The 20,639-nt window shown below is 43.1% G+C and overlaps 1 long non-coding RNA gene across 1 annotated transcript; it reads left to right on the top strand.

Moving 5' to 3' along the window:
• The first annotated feature begins 2,000 nt into the window (after positions 1-2,000).
• Positions 2,001-5,115, top strand: LOC117803450. The gene is made up of 4 exons (XR_004627332.1): positions 2,001-2,117; positions 2,502-2,664; positions 4,278-4,325; positions 5,002-5,115. It is a non-coding gene; the product is annotated as an uncharacterized LOC117803450 (long non-coding RNA).
• The last annotated feature ends 15,524 nt before the right edge of the window (positions 5,116-20,639 follow it).

Genomic DNA, 20,639 nt, shown 5'->3' with positions numbered 1-20,639 from the left:
TCCTGAAAACGTATCACAAATGATCATGCTTTTATGAACTGCCTTTTTTTCATTTATCTTTAAAAAAATAATAATTATTTGGTTAAATAATCTCTACACCCAACATGGGGCTCGAACTTATGACCCTAAGATCAAGAGTTGCATCCTCTTCCGACTGAGCCAGCCAGGCGCCCCTGCTTTTCTCATTTAATATATTGTGATCATATTTTCAAGTTGTTAACGAATCTTTTATGGTATTTTAAGCAGTTCACTAGTATCTGTTGTACATACTTTAAATTACATTATTTCACTAGTATCCCATTCTTGGTGCCGGAGATCGGCAGATGAGTAAGATACTGATATTGTCCCTTACGAGGTTACGGTCTAGTAGAATCAGTCAACTTATCTTGGCAAATCCGGATCTGCAGAATGTCCCTCAATTTGGCTTTGTTTCCTTATGAGTAGATTCAGCTATGCATTTCTGTTGAGAAACTATGCAGGTGAGGTTGGGTCCTCTCAGTAGACTGCTACAGATGACGTCAGTGCAAGGCCTGATCACTTGGTTTAGAAGGATTTCATCAAGTTTCTTTACTGCAAAGGTACTTGTCCCCTTTGTAATGAATAAGTAATCTGTTGGAAGATACACAGAGTCTGTGTGACTGTCCTTTCTTCCAGTGGCCTTTCACCTGGTGGTTTTAGCCTGAGTCCATTGTTTCACTGGTGGCTACAGAATGGTGCTTTTCCAGCAGATTGTTACGTCCACATTTATTTGTTTGGCAGACTGTGACTTCAGGTAGCCAAGAAAAGATAATTCAGCAATTATCTGAACCTGCAAAATGTTACCTTACTTGGAAAAAGGGTCTTTGCTGATACAGTTAAGTGAAGGATCTTGAGATGAGGAGATGATTCAGGTGGGCCCTAAATTCAGTGACAAGTGCCTTTGGCAGAGGCAGATAGGAGACAGGAGAACGTAGACAAGGAGGCGATGTGCCCATTGAGGCAGGATTAGACTGAAGCAGTCACTAGGCAAGAAATGCCAAGGAATGCTGACAGCCAGCAGAGGGGAAAGAGGCAAAGAACGGCTGCTCCCCTGAAGCTTCTGTAGAAAGTGCTGCCTGCTGACACCTTAATTTTGGACTTCCGGCCCCCAGAACTATGAAAGAATAAAATTTCTGGTTTTTTAAGCTGCTTGATTTGTGGCATTGCGTCATGGCAGCTACAGGAAACTAACACAAAGATAAAAAGGGTTGTCTTTGCCCCACTGACATGGTCTATTTCATTACCCTGTTCATTTCCTCTCTACCAAGTACCCAACCTGAGATGTCTTGTTTGTTATGTGGATCCCTCGCTTAGAACATGTGCTTCCTAAGGGCAGGGATTTTGCTCGTTTCCCTTCCCTGCCGCCTCCTCAGCAGCACTTGGCATAGTCTCTGTCAAACAGTAGATACTCAAGACCTATTTTGTTGTCTCCTTATTTCCTCGTCTACTTGCCTCTCACATTTCCTAAAGCTGAGGGTGTCAGACTAGCTCAAGGGTCAAATCCGGCTGTCGCCTGTTTTTAGAGGATTTGTGAACCAAGAATGATGTTGATGTTTTTTGGATGGTTGAAAAATCAAAAGAAGAATACTTTGTGACATGCAAATTATACACACTTCAGATTTCCGTGTATGAATATAAAGTTTGATCAGAACACGCCGTATCCACGCATTGACATATTATCTTACGGCTGCTTTCAGATTACCCTGCAGAGTTGAGTAGTTGCAAGAGAGTTCAGGTAGACTGTAACACCTAACATACCTACTATCTGGCTCTTTACAGGGGAAGTGTGCCCAGCCCTGTCCTAAAGGATGAATGGAAATCGCTTGGATCCTGGTAGTCTCTCTGCCTCTTTACCCTCAGCTCTTCATGTGCATGTGTAACTCTTTCACGCACGCATTTACTTCTTCAACAGATATTTATGGGTGTGTCCAGAGCACTGGCCCCGGTGCTGGTGACTGAATTTGTGTTACTCCCTCAGCTCTTACTGCGCTGTTACGGTGGCAGATGGCGGCTGTCAGATGGGAAGAAACCACGTGGCCCTGAGGGGGCTGGAACCCAAGCGTCTGGCACAAGCGGGATTGAAGGCAGTAGGCATTGAGGTCAGGCAGGCTCTCATAGATGGACACCTGGTCCTTAGATCAGGGTTTTCTAATCCTTTTCAGTTTGGGACTCACCTGTTGCTTTGAGAGGCTCAGGAGCTCTCATCTCTGCATTTGCATCTCCGTCTTCTCCTGCTCCTATTGTAAGCACGTGGAAAATATTCACAGATGCCCTTTATCCTTTTCCACCACGCTTTCCTTTTCCTCTGCTCTGTCGCAGCTAGTAAAACTACATAGTTAAGGAGGAGGGTCAGAGGAATGAAAAATAATCACAGAATATTTATTAAGTGCACAGAACAAGAATTCTTAGTGCTTTTGCATGCATTGTCATTTTTTATCTTTTCTTTAAGAGGTTGGTACTTTTATTGTTCTCCCGTTTTATAGATGAAAAACTGAGGGTTGGAGATGGGAGGCAATTCGCCCAAGGTGGCATCGCTGTAAAACAGTGGAGCTTGAAATTTGAACCCAGCCAGTCTGATCCCAGAGCTCAAGCTTTCACCTGCTGTGGTAACAGGACAAGCATATTGGCATATGGCAGGACAGCAGGGTGCGTAGAAAATGTGGGTGCCTTCCTTTTTTTGTCATGGCATTTTCAGTAACTCTCTCAGGTCAAACCATGAGCCCTGCATCTCAGGCTGATCATTTTCTTCCAAAGGGACTTGAGAATCCTAACAGACCAGAAAGTGAATGAAGGACAAAAGAACTGATAAATGTGGGGCGCCTGGGTGGCTCAGTCGTTAAGCATCTGCCTTCGGCTCACGGCGTGATCCCAGGGTTCTGGGATCGAGCCCCACGTCAGGCTCTTCTGCTGGGAGCCTGCTTCTTCCCTGCTTCTTCCTCTCCCACTCCCCCTGCTTGTGTTCCCTATCTTGCTGGCTGTCTCTCTCTCTGTCAAATAAATAAAATCTTTAAAAAAAAAAAAAAAGAACTGATAAATGTGATTTCTGCTGGTGTGGGGATCGCATTACTTTGCAAAATTCAAACATCTCGATACACCAGGCTATGTCTTTTTTTTTTTTTTAAAGATTTTATTTATTTATTTGACAGAGATAGAGACAGCCAGCGAGAGAGGGAACACAAGCAGGGGGAGTGGGAGAGGAAGAAGCAGGCTCATAGCAGAGGAGCCTGATGTGGGGCTCGAACCCATAATGCTGGGATCACGCCCTGAGCCGAAGGCAGATGCTTAACCGCTGTGCCACCCAGGCGCCCCCAGGCTATGTCTTGACTCAAACCACGATTGTCCAGAATATCAGGGGCCATAAATTTAGCAGAACTGACCAGACCAGTAAGGCCTGAGGTGTCTGTGGAATGTTAATCATGTTACTAGGAAAAAGGAGTGGTCAAATAAGGACGGGGAATGTCGAGTTAAACAAAGTGGAGAAGGATTCTTGACAGTAGACCTCTGTGACTCTCCAAGGGGGGATATTGTACGAAGTAATGACTAGACTTGGGCCACATGCCAATGACCACCTCATCGGACAGGTGTTCTGGGGAACTTGTTTGGGTAACGATGCCTTAGGCCTTGCTTTTTCTCTTTCCAGTTCAGTTTAAACAATCCCAACGCTTCAGTGACTACAGAAAAGTCTGTATTTTGTGTCCTTTTACTGCTATTTCTAAGCTAGGAAGAAAAAAAGGGTAGCACCATGTATCCAGATATTAGACAAACTTTGTTAGAAGGGATGTTGAAATAAATAATACAAAATTAGATTAAATGGTTTTTGAGAGCCTTTCAATTATTCAACAGTGGTGTCCCAGTTGAAATCAAAAGTAAATCTGAACCTTTCTCAAATGTTAATATTTTTTACATATTTCAGTTGGCCCCAACGTTTATATGTTTCTTAAACACTGAGCGAGACCTCGGAATGTAAAGCATGCTTAGTTTCAAATGACATATGCAATACACATTTGTGTGACTAAGATGTAGGAATTGTAGCCTTTGTGCTCTGGTAAAGTCAGCATGGAAATATGTGGAATTTTCTAGTAGTTTTCAGGAAATAAGGTGTCATTGTTAGGATAGTTTCCTGTCATAAAAATTTCTGTAATTCGGTTTTAAAATAGCAGTCTTAGATGTTGTTTTTGACTCAGAAATCTATAGGAAATCTAAAATTGAATGTTTGTGTGTATGTGTGTGTGTAAAAGAATTTTCCATATTTTCCACAGACAAGAAATGAGATGTTTCTATTCCTGGTTGTGCACAATTGTAATGACGTAAGTATTTACAACACGCACATGTGAAGGCGCCCTGACATTGAAAGTAGGGAAGCTCTGTGTTGATTTTGGCGATGGGCTACGCATACAGAGAGCCATCCCTCTCCTACTGCCATTCCCACAACTCCCATTCCGGAGAGCTGGTCACACCAGCTGGCTTAACGATAAGTCATTAAGCCGTCAAATGGTTTTTTACCTGAAGCTTCTTTGGCGTGGACCCTGTTACAAGCTTCCACTTAAAAACAGACCTAAAACATTTCTGGTTGGATGGAACAATGACTTATTTTTATGAGCAAAGAGTAGTTTGTCTTTAGTTCCTTCACATAAAGTATCAGGAAAAGTCTTTTCAGTGTGATGAAAGCAGTTAAATATTGAAGACTAGAAACCTCATTAGAGAGTTCTTGGAAAAAAAACAAAAAGAGAAAGCCAGCTGGGGAGGAAGTACTGCTGCTTGCAGGAAGAAGAGCCACAGGCGGGTGCGTTAGGAAGGGGGGCGTGGTGCTGGTGCTGCCCGAGAGGGGCCGCTTCAGGAACCCACGTTCTCAGGGTCTCACAGCCCAGTCAGCTTCTCTTCTCTCTTCCTTTAAAAAATTGTGGCACAATGTCTATGACAAAATTCATCTGTATAACCATTTTATTTTTTTTAATTATTTTTTCTTACGTTTTATTTATTTAGGTATTCTCTACATCCAGCGTGGGACTGGGATTAATAACCCTGAGATCAAGAGTCACGTACTCCTGTGACCAAGCCAGCCAGGCACCCCTCAATTTAACCATTTTATTATTTTATTTTATTTTATTATTTTATTTTATTTTATTGTTTTTAAAGATTTATTTATTTGAGAGAGAATGCGCATGAGCACTGAGCTGGGAGTCCAAGGCCGGGCTTGATCTCAGGACCCTGAGATCATGACCTGAGGCGAAATCAAGAGTCTGACAACCGACCGACAGAACCACCCATGCATCCCTCAACTTGAACATTTTCAAGTGTACAAGTCGTGGGCATTTAGCACATTCACAATGCTATGTGACCACTGCCATTCTCTCATTCCAGAGCATTTTCACCACCCCTGAAGGCCCCCTGTACCCCCACTCTCTCCTTCCCACAGCCCCTGCTTCCCTTCTCTACAGACTTGCCTATTCTGGGCATTTCATACACATGCGATCACACAGTAGGTGGCCTTTTGTGTCCGGCTGCTTCACTCGGCGTCACGTTTTCAAGGTTCCGCCATGTTGTACCAGGTGGCAACGTTTTGTTCCTTTTACGGCTGGATAATGGACTTTTGAACCGTTTCCACCTTTGGGCTGTTGTGTGTCATGCTGCTCTGAACGTTCATGTACAAGGTGTTCATTAAAAACCTGTTTTCAGTTCTTCTGGGCATATATACCTAGGAGTGAAATTGCTGGGTCATATGGTCATTCTATGTTTAACTTACTGAGAAACTGTCACACAGTTTTTCTCTTGCCTTCTAAATGCTTTTCTAAAAATAAAAATTCACCACGAAATTGATATTCCCAACTCAATTATTGTACAGTTTAAAGAATGCCTATATTTCTAGGATAAATATTAAAAGTCTAAGGATTTTCTTTGTGTACACAATTGCTTCAGAATACTTTGCTAAATGAGCAAGCAAGCACAAGCCACTTATATTTATTTACTTCCTGCCATAGTCGGCTTTTTCCTGAAACATTCGGCCTTCTACAAAATTCAGTATCTCTTAAGAGGATGGTTATAAATAGATTATACTGTCACTGTCCACTTTGGCTTTATACTTTTTTTTTCTGGGTCAGATGGAAGCTCTCTAATCTCTTTTGTGATTTGGTTAAACGTAGAGTAATCCAAGGGCAAATCCGAGTTAGCTACTCTCTTTTTTTTAATGTTTACTTTTGCTTAAATTTCATGGTTGCCCAGAGTAGGATAACAAAAGTAAAATGATTACAGATAATGCTGATAATTTCTCAACATCAAATTGGCTGGTGACTATCATTGTCCCAGCAGAAAGTGAACCTAATGAAGAATGGGGCTTTAGGCTGCCACGGACACAGTCAGCTCCACAAGAGGGTTCTAGCCCATTCCTGGATAGACAGCTCTCCAGCCCTCATCTCTCCCCTGGTGGCCCAGCCCCCCCCCCAAATATTTAACAATCAATATGGTACAGGTATCAACCAGTCTGCACAGAGGGCATGGACCATTATATGATGTGGGAGGTTCTGGAAGCCCCCTCCCCCTGTAGGTCAAACTTAATGCTGTGGTTGCTGGAACTTGAGACCGTCTCAGGGTACTGGTATTGGGGTTTGGAGTCACTGGCCCTGGGAGGGAGTTAGGGTGGTAACTATTTACCAATGGAAGTATTTTAATAGACAGTTAGGCTGTACTGTTAATCAAGGATTCTGTTACTAGAAGCTATGATTATATTCCTTCTTCCTTACCATCCTTCCAGAAATCTCTGTCTTACCCTACTCTTTTGCCACAAAAAAATGGTTACCACTGTTCCGACCAGAGAAGGCATTATTCTGCTTACTCACCTCAGCTTCTGACAATGAAGAGATAACCATTCTAATCAAATTGGTCTAGGAAGCTTACTGTCTTGACCAGCAATTCCTTGTACTTTGAGGAATTCCCTCCTTGATCTGTTTTACTTGGTATGACCACAGTCTTTTTTTTCTAAATTCTCAGTTTCACTTAATACTCGTCTTGTTCAATAACCATCAATGTTTTTTTCAATGCCTAGAAATAACCATGCACACCCCTGCCCTCACCAAGAAAAAAAACACACAGCCTTAGAATGGCATTCTAGGCCCCAATCTCATTTCCAGTTTCTTTTTTGATTACAATTTCTTTTACATACCCTTCTTCCCACCTATAGAAGGGTGTTTTCTACCCCAAATATACCTTTTCATCACTGTCTCCATCTCCGGATTCCCTCCATGTCATCATTTATTAAAATCCTATCATGCTTACTGATTATTCGTTCAGGGTCACATCCATTCCTTTTTTGGAAACTAGAGAAGGGGTATGTGACCCAAGCTGAGTAACCAGCCTTTTTTCGGGGTTGAGGTAGGCACCTGCAGAGAGACCCTGACCATCAGCTCCAAGGCTGCCTGAACCTGGAGCTGTCATGGCCATGGAAAAACCATCTGAGAACAAACTCAACATGGGAGCAGGGCCAGGAGATCAAGGGATGGGAGAATGTGCCCTGATAGGCATCAGCTGAGCCCTGGGCTCACTTCTTGGGCTTCTCTGCTGGTGGAGACAACAAATTCCCTTTTTTGCTTAATTTGTCACTTACGAGAGTGAGGAGGCATATCTCCCAAGGCGCAGGTCATACGCCAAGTCCTCTGTGTTCTTTTTCAGTTCAAATAATCACCTGTCTCCCCTGCCTCCTCTCTCCCTGGCTCTTTATTTGTGCTGTTTGTCATTGCTTTGGGGTGTGCTGTTTGAGGGCATGCTTCATCCTGCTAGAAAGTTAGGGCCCTCAGGAGGACAGACCCCTGGAGGTTCAAGTCCATACTATGTGGCATTAATTAGGGGCAGTGACTGGTGAGGCACTGAGTACAAGTTGCTCTTTTGTGAGATTAGGCAGGGAGAGAGAGGAAAGGCTGGTAGGATAGGGGGTGGGCTCTGGAGGCCTCAAGAAAGTTCAGGAAAGCTAAAGAAGAAGAAAAATTCAGCCCTGGGTATGAGCATTCATGTTTAAAAGTGAAAGGAGCCAGGGAAGAGGGAGGAGGAGGGTATGAAAGCAAGAGGGCTAATTGCCAGAACGCAGGCACAGGGTCAGCAGGAGGGCTGCGATGAAGAAGGAGAAGGAAGGGTATTTATCCAGAGACACAAGCGGGAGAAAACAGAATGTAGTAAGATATGGTGACATTTTAATATGGAGAGGAGTTGAAGGAGTACACACTTCGTGATTTTAATCTCAGTAAAGCAGCAAATCATCAATTTACTGGACATATTGTTTAAATGTTTTAATTTAAGATTACTGTCCTTAAACCTGCCTTGCGGATTAAACAGCCATGTCTTTATTTGCCGTCTAAGGGTGTCCTTGTCCATACTCTTCTTTCCACACCAATCTGTACTCTTTCCAGTGTCCAGGACACAACGTGCCAGTCGTATCTCGTCACTTCCATTCTTGAAACAGTGCAAATGCTTCCCAGAAGTTCTAGAATGAACTTTCTAGTTTTTAGCTTAGCACATAAGACCTTATATTCTGTCAGAGCCTAGCACCCAGCAACATATGTGACGGACGTGTAGGCCCTGCCTCCCTGTTCAGACTATCTTCAAACACTTCTTACCTGCGCTCCCAACCTCCTTGTCCCTGACGCACACGTAATACTTCCGCAGTGCTGAAGTTACTTGGTATTTCCTGCCAAAACTTGCGTTCTTTCAGGCCTCTAGAACTTTCTACATACGGCTTCAGCTTCATTCAGGAGTATCAGTTGAGGGCGGAGAGGTGCCTGATGCTGTAAGCTTACCCCAATGGGTTTACCAGGCAAACTCCTCCAATGAACATCTTCTCAAGCCACTCTTCCTTGGGGAGCTTTTCTGGAACCCTTCAGAGAGGAGTCTCGAAGCACTGATCATACAGTAAGATCACATCCTATGTGAATACAACGTAATTTACTTCAGTAATTCAGCTCTGCATTTTTCCTACAACAGGGACTCAAAATAGGAGCTAACGATCTCATCTGGTAGTCAACCATAAAATATGTTACATACCCTTTTTTTTGGTCTGTTTTTTTTTTTTTTAAGTAAACTCCGCCCCCAACATGGGCTCAAACTCACAACCCTGAGATCAAGAGTCGAATGCTCTATCAGTTGTGCCAGCCAGGTGCCCCAACATACTCTCTTTTGATATTTTGGACATTACTGTATATATATATATCATTGTATAGGGATGTATGTATCAACATTGTATGTTACGGGCAATTCAAGGGATTTCCCAGGGAACAAATTTGAGTATACTTTAGTTTCACCTTCTCGCTGATTTTAGAACTTACACCTTCCTAAGATTCAGTTAAGGTATGAGGTGAACGTTGCATAAATCATACTTAAAAATGTCTTCAGAAGGCATTGGGTTGGCTTTTGCCGCAGGGCTTTAGCTGAGCATGAGATGAAGCAGTTGGCTTGTGTCCGGGGCCTGGAGTGTCTTGAAACCCTAGACTCTGGCTGGCGCTCACCATTGCAGAGGCATTTACGGAATGAGATGTCCAAGGAAACCACAGAGTAATGTTCACTATAGGCCAGGCCCTCCTTTTGTGGAACGGCCTGGGCTATTTATAATGTTTTATTTCTCTCTTAAAAAAACTTACTGAATGGCTATACCTGAATTCACTTAAGTCAAACACGGGTATGATGTGACCCCTTGTACTGGTCTGAGTTCATGAGAGAATTCTAGTCTGGGAATGTGTTTGGAGGAATAATCTGTGTGTAGGTAGTAGCCGAAGTTGCGTGTCTGGCTGTGTTTACCAAGGGGAGCTTATGTCAGAGGGAAGAGTAGGCAGCCAAGGGCAGAGCCTAGGTGAATGCTGATGTTTATGGGGCAAGACAAGGAGTGTCCGAAAAGGAACTTAGAAAGGTGTGAGACTAAGGGCGCTGGGTGGCTCAGTTGTTAAGCGTCTGCCTTCAGCTCAGGTCATGATCCCAGGGTCCTGGGATGAAGCCCTGCATCAGACTCCCTGCTCAGCAGGGGAGTCTGTTTCTCCCTCCCCCACTCCCCCTGCTTGTGTTCCCTCTCTCATTGTGTCTCTCTCTGTCAAATAAATAAAACCTTAAAAAAAAAAAAAAAGAAGAAGAAGAAGAAAGGAAGGAAGGTATGAGCCTAGAAAGTGACTTGGAGGCCAAGGGAAGGAGTTTCAAGAAACAAGAGAGTGGGGAAAAATGTCTGATGCTATAGGAGGGCACTCCCCTATCTGAATTAGTCAGATAAGGCTACAGGGTGTCCTTTGGATTTCACTACTTCTCCAAAGTTGCATTTGCTACTACGCAGTTGAGAGGCTCGGTGAGGGTAGAGGTGAGATTGCAGGGCAGGAAGGTGGGAATGGGACCCTTGCATTTTCAGTAATGTTGTCTTGGAGGGTTGGGGGCAGGTGTGGAAGTTTACTAGAGAGGGGTGAAGGCTAAGAGAATGTTTTAAAATTCAATGGAATGGAAATTCTTGAGCCTGTTTTATAGTGAAGAGAAGAGGCCGTTGAAAAGAAGAGATCAACGATATAAGGGCATGGCGGGAGGATTTGGGAGGGGATGCTCTGAAGGCCAGATCCAATATTTGACCTTGGACAAGGGGAGGGGGAGGAAGAGGAAAAGCAAACTTTCTGCAAGTCAGGAGTATGCCTAATCTGTGTCCTTGCCCCATGTGCCTGGTGCCTGGCACACAGCGAGGCTCGGAGGGAAGGTAGGGAGGTGCAGATAATGCCAGGCTTCAGGCTCAGGGGTTCCAGGGGTGGGAACAAGAATTGAGAGTTCTGGCCCTTCCTTGGTTTCCAAGAGAAGGAGGAGGCAAGACCATCTGTTGAAGGTGTCAGGGGAAGCGGTGGGATTTGGAAAGGAAGCTATGGTTTGGGAGGACCCACGGAAACAGGTGGAAGAGGAGAAGGAAGAAGCCGCCATGGTGCCAGGGAGGCCCACTGAGGTCAGGGACCTTGAAATTAGAGGCCAAATCTGTGGGATCATGGAGTCTTCTCCAGCAGCATACAGCTGCCCATAGGTAGGAGCCAACAAGGCTGGGCTGATCAGGGTAAGTAATCTAGGTGTCAAGAGGGGAGGGGACACTCTCAGTTTTCTAGCATTGGCTTTCCATTTCTCTACCTGAAAGCTCAGCCCTTGCCCAGTCCTCAGACACAGGGACAGTTAGCAACCCCGTGCTAACCATGGCCAACCCCTGAACAAGCCTCAGGGGCCCAAGTTCCTGATCACTGGGCTTCTGGGCTTCTGTACTGCCCAGTTCCACTCCAGCCCTCCTCTGCCTGCCCTTGTCTTGGGAGTCCTGAGCCCCTTATCGTTGTACAGGTGGGCCTTTGCTCTCGTCCTATTTTAAGTTTCTGTTCTAGCAACCTCAGCCCTTCTGAGATCTAGGGCCCTGTCTTTTATGTAGATGTATGTTGACAACATTTATCATTTATTGGGCTTTTTTTTCCCCAAATGATAAGTGTGATACATGCTCACTGTAGAAAACTTGGAAAATACAGGAGCAACTAAAAAAATCACCCATCATCCTACCTCCCAGGGATAACTACTACTAATGTATAGAATTTTTCCAGTCTGTGTATTTTTGTATAAAATAAGATAATATTCTTTATGTAACTCTGTCTTTAATATTAATTTGTGACTATTTTTACATGCCATTAACCATCTGTTGAAAGCACAGTTAGCGGCATTGCTGCATCTTATGGCTGTAAAGAAATGTCTTTGGTCATATTCTCTTCTCTGCTTTGCTCTAGTTTGTCCCTTCCCTGTAGGTTGGCACTGCCCCCTGAAGCGTAATTTGGGCTTTGGGACCCTCCACATGTGGGCCTCTTGGTGCCAGTCTGGATTCCTCTCTTCCTATAGATTGGTAGGGATTAGATTTGGCTGGCGCACCCCTCCCTCCCACCTCCTCCCTCATGGGCTCACACTAAGATGCTCCCGAGCCTGGGAGAGCCACCTTGTCCTCTCTTTACTTCCGCAGTTCGTCTTACCCCCTCCGTGTATGTCCTGCTGAATGCCATAGCAGCTTCTGATGTCCTGGATCAGGACTTCTGAGCACACAGCAGTCGCTTAAACTAGAAACAGGTGTTTTATTTTGAATGAATCCTGATTAATTCCATGTTTTAAAAAGTGCACTTTTGTCCTGATTCTAGAAAGAAATAATTGCTCATTATGAAATAATTGGAAAATACAGAAGAGAGGAGGAAAATAAAGAAATAACAATTCCACTACCCAGAGATAATCACTGTTACAAGTTTGGTGTATTTTCTTCCTGTTTTGAATAAATAATTGTATGGGCTTGCATATATAGGAGTTCATATAATTGGGAGAGGAATAGATATATATGTATATATGTTATATAGAGATTTACATACATTATAAATGTACCTATATTTACATATATTTGCACATTATATACACATATATTAACAAATATTATATACATGCATTATGTATTTACATATGTATTATATACACAAGTACATATTTACATGTTATATATATACATACACAATAGCTATGAATACATATATATTACTACGACAGGTGCTACAATCTTATCAGCCGAAATTATGTATGCCCTATTACCTTTGCCGTGTTCTATTGGTCAGAAGCAAGTCACAAGCTGTGCTTATTCTCAAAGGGCGGGGATTATGCGTGACTCCAGAAGGTGGGCTCATGGTGACTAGAGTCTATCTGCCCTAGTAGGAATGGTCAGCTCCTCTTGCCATGTTTCAGATGGAGCGGACTCTACTCCCTGAACTTGGCTAAGCCAGTCTTTCCCATTCCTTTTCCTGGCCACACTGATTGGATCAAGGTTGGGCACTCAACCTGGGTCAAGCCAGTTGAGGCCCATGTGAGCAAATGTGTGGCAAATGGAATGTTGAACCATCAGTAAAGCAGACCCATCCTTCCACCGGACAGGGAGGGAGGGTTCTGGGAAGGAAGGCAATTCAGAAACAGTGGAGCTGGGACATAACTGCATTCTGGTTTGCCCAGGATAGCCCCCGTTTAGACCTGTTGTCCCAGTATAATTATTATTAGCACCCCACTTTTGCTCTGTATAGTGTCAGGTTTGGAGAGTAAATTATGCGATTGCCCTAGTTTTGAATTATCTTTCAGATTCACTTGGAAAGTCTTGGGGAAGGCCATCTCCAAGAATAGCCTGTCATCCCTTGACACTGAAGCTCAGAGGGACAGCTGATTGGGAGAGACGTGTGCCATGTATAATTATTAAGATTCTGTGTAGAAAAAGTAGGGATACTGACTGAATATGCACCCAATTTCATAATAAAAGAATTATAGGCATTGACCTGCCATTTAGCTGCTTCTAACATGGGCACCATACCTCGTGTTCTTGGAATTGAAGCAGCAGGCATTCGAGTACTGATGGAGTCGCTGGTTTAGTCAAGAACTCTAGCTCTGCTAGTGAGTGAGAAAGGGGTCAGGGAATTCGAATTTGGAGACCTATTCAGAAGCAACAGACAAGAGGAAGTCTGTGAATGGCAAGTGGAGAGCAAGGATTAGGAGCAAAGCCACTGGACATGGAACTTTGAGGGAGGTGTGTAGACATCTTAGGTGCCCTTCAGATTCTTCCTTCCTCTCCTTCAGATCTTGGACTGAAAACTGCCCGAGAGGGGAAAAGAAGGGAGGGATGGTATAGTTTAGAGTCTTATGAGCACCAGCTCTGGAACCAAATTACCCGGGTTTGAATACTGGCTCTGACCCTAGACAGTTGTATGTGCTTGGACAAGTTGCTGTGCCCCAATTTCATCATCCCCAAGTAGTTGTATTATACTAAACTGTGAGGATTATTATCATTTTAAAGAAAGAGGGAGAGAGAGAGAGAGAGAGAGAGTGCGTGCGTGGCGGGGGGGAGCAGAGGAAGAGAGAGAATCCTAAGCAGGCTCCACGCCCAGTGCGGAGCCTGGTCTGGAGCTGGGTCCCAGGACCCTGAGATCATGACCAGAGCTGAAATCAAGAGTCGGATGCCTAACTGACTGAGCCACCCAGGCGCCCCTAAGCGGTGAGGATTAAATGACCTAATAATACATGGGACGTGACTAGCATAGTCCCTTGAACATAGTACAGTCTTAGTCAAGATGAGCTTCCATTAATAACGTTTGTCGGCCTCCTCTGTCTCAGGTATTTTTAATAGACATATTACCCAGTTTCATGCAATGGACTAGATATGTCCTTCATTTTATAACTGAGGAAACTGAGGCTCAGAGACGTTATAATTTGCCTTGTTGGCTAGTGAGAGGTGTAGCAGCATTTATGCTCACTGAGGCTGTATTTGATGTATTTGGTCCACCGCACCAGGCTGCCTGGTCTGTGCCATCACTGTACCCCCAGAGCCTAGAACACTGCCTGGCACACCAGTGCCCCATGAATATGTGTTGGCTGGCTGCATGAATGCCTTATGTCTCCTCACCGTGACGGTTCCTTTGTTCCATTTGCTGGGCAGTGGAGTATTTGGCTCGCATTGTCCTCCACTCCCCTCATTAGTATGCTGCTTCTTGTCTTTAAGCCTTTGTTTGGGTGTAGCCAATCCCTTGGCCAGACGGGGAATCTTCCGAAAGCCAGGGTTGCCTTGCATTTGTTAATGCAGGATCTAAGCTCCAGTGCGTTAGAGCCCACTTGCACTTTGCAGAAAGATGGTTTTGAACATCCAAGGATGGAATTTCCTGACTTTTTTTTTTCTTTGGAAGATTCAGATATCAAATGCACACTTGGCTAGCGGAATCTTAAGTAAGATCAAATGGATGAAACTCTGCTCACATGGGCAGCTCAGCCAAAAACGAATCATTTGGCATGCATAAGCCGCTGTTGCCACTTTTGTTTTTGGAGGCTGCGTGGTTCAAAGGAAAGAGCACCGGACTTGGGGTTTGTGTCACTTAACATTTTCGGCCTCTGCTCCCTCACTTATAAAACCGGGATGATAATGCACGTCCCCCACCTAACTCAAAGCTTGGTAAAGTCAGAAGAGACAAGGTGTCTTCAGGGCATTATAACTGTGGAGTACCAGTAAAATGAAAAAGGACCCTCTATAGGGTTTGTTAGTGAAAAATAGGAGTTGGTACAGAGCCAGAATTGCCCAATTTAATATGCAGAGTTTCAAAAGATTCTGTACAATAAAATTATAGGTTTTTAAAAATAAGATTTTCTTTATTTAGAGAGGACGTGTGCGCAAGCAGGGGGAGGGGCAGAGGGAGAGGGAGAGAGAGAATCTCAAGCGACTCCGCGCTGAGCCGCTGGACACGGCGCTCCACCCCACGACCCTGCGATCATGACCCGAGTCGAAATTGGAAGTCGGATGCTTGACCAACTGAGCCACCCAGGCGCCCCCAAATTCTAGTTTTGCTATCTTTGGGTGATGAGATTCTGGGTAATTTTGTCTTCTCAGTTTTGCCTATGTGCATTTCCTAATTTTGCCATTATAAACTTTTTTCTCTAGTTTTGGCTTGGTTGAGTTGTTTTTAAAAATCTTTAAAGATACCTAATAAAAAGGTTGTAACTTCACTTAGATATTTAGTTGCTATGTGGGGATTATAAGGCACGTGCCTGATACCGTACAGTCCATGTAGCTCAGTGACAACGTAGTTAATGCGCGATAACACGGTTATTATCATTGTTTTTTTCTGTCACAGTCTGATAGGTGGCTTGGTTGCTTCTCCAGCCTGGCTTCCGGTGTGGCTCATGGTGGGACATCAAGCCTGTGGAAAACAATGTCCTGTGAGCTCTAGTCTTCTCCAGACTCCTAAGTTTGTATCAAGAGAGATGATTATAATAAAATAAGTTTGTGGGGTGCCCAGCGGGTTCAGTCTGAAGAGCATGTGACTCTTGATCTCGGGGTTGTGAATTCAAGCCCCACGTTGCGTACAGAGATTACTTAAAAATATAATCTTTAGGGGCACCTGGGTGGCTCAGTCGGTGAAGCATCTGCCTTCGGTGCAGGTCATGACCCCTCTCCCTCTGCTGCTCCCCCTGCTTGTGCTCTCTCACTTGCTCTCTCTCTGTCAAATAAATTATTGAAATAAATAAAATAAATTTGTAAGTTCACTTGAAGCCTAGATAAATACATTACACAGAACTACAACAGATTTAGAAGAAAAGCAATGTGATCTGTGACCTTTTGGTCTTAACAGCTCTAGGGACTCCTTCGTGCTCTTCTGAATTCGGCCTTCTCCATTTATGCTTATTATTTAAAAGATGTCACTTCAAAATTATTGAAGAATAACCCATATTAATTGTTCTTTCCGCTTCTTTGAAACCAGTGGTTATACAGAGTCACCATGTTCAGATATGATGTTGACGTTGCCTTTGTGACAGTCCAGCTACTGTCTTCAGATTCTGTGGGTCCCAGTCATCCCAGCAGATGAGGTTGAGAGGGACGAGCCCCCAGAAATCTGTCTCTGCTGACATCACACTTGCCATGAATGTTTTTATTTCTTCTAAACTTGGTGGCCTTGAAATGTGTTTGCCCGTATATACTTCTAAAAATAATCCTGAGTGGCATCTGGGTGGCTCAGTTGGCTAAGCGTCTGCCTTTGGCTCAGGTCATGACCCCGGGGTCCTGGGATAAAGTCCTGCCTTGGGCTCCCTGCTCAGCGGGGAGACTGCTTCTCCCACTGCCCCTCCCCCTGCTCGTGCTGTCTCTCTCTCTGTCTTACAAATAAATAAATAAAATTTTTAAAATATAATCATCATTTTGAAAAATTATGTTCTTTCTTGCATGATTTTTAGAGGACATTTAACATTTTCCATCATAAGTTTAAATAAATTTAAAAAAATATATGATAAGTCTCTTATAACCCTGACTTAAGGGTTCTCCACCGGCAACAGTTTTGCCCCCTCAGGAGACATCTGGGCAATGTCTGGTGGTCACAACCGTGTGCGTGTGTGTGTGTGTGTGTGTGTGTGTAGACCAAGAATGCCCCTCAGCATCCTGCAGTGTAACCCGTGACAAAGAATCATCCAGCACAAAATGTCAACAGTGCTGAGGTTGAGAAACTGGTTTGAATGTATCCAAACGAATATAAAAATCAGGTGATTTTATACTTACTAGCATCCATTTAAAAAACACTCAAACTCTTCTAAAGCATTTCTCCTTTTCTTTCTGAAAATTATATTTCCATTCTCTTTCCCCCACAGAATTTTATCTTAATGAAATACCATTATATTTGAAAGCTTTACAACTACCATACAATTTTCTGCTACGAGACTACATATGTGAATGGAATTTTTTCAAACATCCTACTTCTATAGGGTTCTAAATGCTCACATGTTCCTTCCTGAATATGGAGGTAGCATTAGAAATTGACCAAACACCAAAAATATATTACAACATTTGATAGATGTGTTTTAGACACAGAAACCTTTTGGTTGAAACGCATCTCTTCATGGGATGTTTTGGGGAAGAAACTTCAGGGGCCTGATAACCAGTTTTTGGTGACAATGGAGATTTCCTACTTGGGGGGAGGGTGAGAGTCTAGGATGGGAGAGGGGTGGCCTTTGAAGCAAGGTTGGAGAGCTGGAGTTGTGAATGATGGTAGAAAATTAGAATTGACGTGATCTGTTCTCCGGTGGATCAATTTTAGGAAAGAAAACATATGGACAGCAAGGATTTTGAAATAGATTTCCTTAAAATTATCTATGCCCGCATACCCTCTGGAAAGTCTTCCAGACATTCTGTATTCGTACATCGGTTGGATTTAACTCACTCTGGCTCTCCAAGTGACTAGTAACTCTTTTAATGATTCAGACTGTTTGCACACACAGCTAATGCATGTTAAAGAAAGCTAAGCCAGTGTATATTATAAATACTTTATAAGTCAAGCAAGTACAATTTCTCACAGGAGGCATAATTATCGTGGAGGTGGGATAGCCTCGTAGCTGAGAGTGCCGGTTCTAGAATCAGACCCGGTGTCCATTACTATTCTCCATCATCACCAGCTGTGTAACCTGGAGGCAAATCATTACTAGGTCTGGTGCACAGCTTTCTCACCTGGAAAGCGGAACTAAAAATAGATTTCTCACTGGGTTATTGTGAGATTTAAATGAGGTCATGCACGCAAAGCACTTCGGACAGTGCCCTATAGATACGAAGCACCAGGTAAATAACAGGTTTTGTTGTCTTCAGATACTATAGCGCTTGCCTTAAGGAATGAGCTCTACAGAGGCAATGGGATCGTTATTTCAGTCTTACTTCTTAGGTCATGGAGCTTTTGTGCACAAGTTATCGCACCCAACTGCCGCTATTCTATGGACAGCTTAGATCTTTGAGATCCCGGGGGACCACGAGTCCTACAAGCCTGAGCTCAGCGCTGGAGCCGCAGCCGGGCCGGCCCCACCAGTGGTGTACTTGTTTTCCAACTCACCAAGACTAACGTAAACTCTCTAAGAACTCCTACTGGAAGTGTGGACCTCTGGATGCCTACAGTTTTTTTTTTTTTCATATTCTCAGAACAGGGTCTAGGCGTCGCATGATGTGGATGGACGACAGGCAGGGTCCCCTACGGGGTCACTTACAAAAAAAACCTATGCGAAGGCATGACTCCCAGGAACAATACCAAAGTACCTTAATCCTTGTATCGACAACTGTTCTATTGGGTTACACAGCTTTAATCCCAGAGGAGTTGTCTCTTGACATTAAACTGTCCAAACAGTATTTATATCTGCGGCTGCCCTGCAAGACCGCTTAACCCTGCACAGCCGTTTAAAAGTAGTTAATGACAGAACCGGCATGACTTGCCCCTTATGAATGATCACATAAGTTCGACCTGTGCTGTCATGGTTTATGGAGGAAGGCAGTTTGTCCATAGCCTGCTTCAACCACAGCAGGTAATTTGAAATGAAATGAGACAGTTTCTACAAGCAGATTGATTTGGGAATCTCGCCTGTTCTTCCCTTTGACCCTTGACAAGTTGACACTACAAAGATTGTGACTTTAAAAAATGATTGGGTGCAAATACATTTAGGTAGATGATTTACTGTGTGCCGAAGCAAGGACAGAGCATTTCGGGTGTAGCTGGGAGGAAAGGTGATTGTCAACTTTAACAACTCGTGTTTTATGTTTCTGTATCTTATTAATTATCCTACCAGCAGATCTACTAATAACCCTTAATCAAGTGCTTTAGACTCCTGGTGACAGACTAGGTACCCAATCTCAAGATTAAGAGATACAGTATTTATGATAAACTTATTAAAAGTACTGATTCAGTTTGTTACGTTGGTCGAAAGCCACAGCTTTGCACGTAAGAGTAAGAAATTGAGTTCTCGTTCTTGGATCTCACTTCTTTCTTTCCTTCTTTCTTTTTGTAAATATGGTTAATCATATGCAGGAGGAAACACTGTGATTAAAAGGCTGATAGGTTTCATTTTTGATAATCAAAGAGTTACCAGAAATATCAGAAAAGAAAATCCCAGCTTTGCATTATGAAATGCTTTTTTCCCCTAATCCTTTGTAACCACATGAGATTTTCACACCGAATAGGAGGTGATATTTAAACATATTTTTCATATTATTTACTTATTTAAGGTTTTTCTATCTTATTTTCCCCCCAAATTTGTATGTAAATTCTAGTTAGTTAACACACAGTGTAATATTGGTTGCAAGGAGTAGAATTTGGTGAGTCATTTTAACAAGTGCCCTCCTTTGTACCCATCCGCCATCTAGCCCATCCCCCATCCAGACCCCACCGTTTCCATATTATTTTGACTCTATTCTCCCGATGCAGTCTTTTTCTTTCAGAGGGGATGTTCTGTCACGAATAATGTTATCATACACAGAACTGAGATATCAACTGTTTTCCAAAACAACAGTAAAAACGACCGTCAGGAAGGTTATTTTTAAAAGATCATTCAGTTCACAATTACGCACTATTTCTGCCTAGATTATTTTAAATGAACTTCGCAATAGAACTGTTGATTTAGTAACGTTTGGATTTGCGTTGAAGAACCCACTCTCCTTAGCAATTTGCCATAGAACTTGGGCTCTTCTCTGCAGCTTTTGTGTTTCTCTCTATTCTAACCACTTTGTTTGAAATATAATTTTGAAGATGCTAGTAAAAAGTATAACAAATTCCCTATTGGTCTCTGTTTAAATTATTTACTACCCTTTTGAGCCATATCTTCATTGAACTATGTTAAAAGTATTTTGCTGGGATGTTTCTTTATGTTGTCCATTGGGTTTAATAGACGTGCCATTTAATAAACTCTCCACCTGTAAGGATAGGCTATTTGACCTCTGTGCCCTGCCACTGGTAGACATAGTGTAAGATTGCTTTGTGAAATAAAGCTGTCGGTAACATCAACAAAATAAAAAATGATCGTATTCCAATACTCTCTGCTGAGTACTATGACAGCGCTGAAATATGGAATAAAATTGAAAGTAGATTAGTTTTGGGTCTTAAGTCATGTTTTGACAAGAAATAAGAGAGGAGAACATATCTTTGAACTTTTAGTTTTAAAGTTTTTTAATGAAAATATTTATCATTTTGCAAGGTTCCTTCTTTCTTTATCACATCTAGGCTGTATAGCCTTAAAACAATCCGTTCTCTTATTGTGAGGGATATAAATACTGTTCTACCTTTATATTAAATACCATAAAGGAGACTCGCGCGGTGCGA

Source organism: Ailuropoda melanoleuca, chromosome 8 (genome assembly GCF_002007445.2).
Source record: "Ailuropoda melanoleuca isolate Jingjing chromosome 8, ASM200744v2, whole genome shotgun sequence".
Taxonomy (NCBI): Eukaryota; Metazoa; Chordata; class Mammalia; order Carnivora; family Ursidae; genus Ailuropoda; species Ailuropoda melanoleuca.
The sequence above is the reverse complement of the archived record's forward strand: the minus strand, read 5'-3'. Positions and strand labels throughout refer to the sequence as shown.